General features: G+C 55.9%; 1 protein-coding gene across 1 annotated transcript in view; it reads left to right on the forward strand.

Annotated features, from left to right (window-relative positions):
- The window catches only part of CLDN2 (claudin 2), a 5465-nt gene that overhangs the window by 689 nt on the left and 4193 nt on the right, over positions 1-583 (forward strand). The window lies entirely within an intron of this gene.

Consider the following 583-nt stretch of genomic DNA (forward strand, 5'->3'; position numbering starts at 1 on the left):
TGTGTGAAGAACCAGGGGCCAGAGCTGGGGGTGGTGGCTGGGTCTGTGAACACCAGTGGACACCCCCCTCCCCCAGGCCCACAGGTGAGGGATATTGGCACTGGATCGTGTCAGAAGGTGCTGCTGAAGATAGACTGACTTTGGCCACTGGATCAAACAAAGGCAGAAACAGAAGCTGGTGTGACAGGATGCGGGTTAAACTGTCAAGACTCTTGTTAAGCCAGACTTTCTGTTTCCTTCATCTTGGCACCCTCCACCCCCACCCCAGCCCTCAAATACCCAACCCTCAACTCCAACCACCCCCCACCAGAAGCCAGGCCCCAGCATCTCCCCTTTACCCTTTGATTTACCTGGGAGTCCATCCAAAAGCCCACTAAGTACGTCCCACTGACTGACCCTCTCTGTGATCAAAGACCCTTCCTCTTGCAGAGGTTGGCTCTTAGCTCATTGCTGGGGGATGGGGGTGGGTGCAAACGGGTGGTGGCTCCTATGGGCATGGCGCTAATCTCCTTTGCAAGCCTCCCTCCAAACAAACTGGCCAGTAATGGGCCCTGGAGCCTCCTCCATCCCACTCTTATGACTC

Source organism: Bison bison, unplaced genomic scaffold (genome assembly GCF_000754665.1).
Source record: "Bison bison bison isolate TAMUID 2011002044 unplaced genomic scaffold, Bison_UMD1.0 scf7180017863181, whole genome shotgun sequence".
Classification (NCBI taxonomy): domain Eukaryota; kingdom Metazoa; phylum Chordata; class Mammalia; order Artiodactyla; family Bovidae; genus Bison; species Bison bison.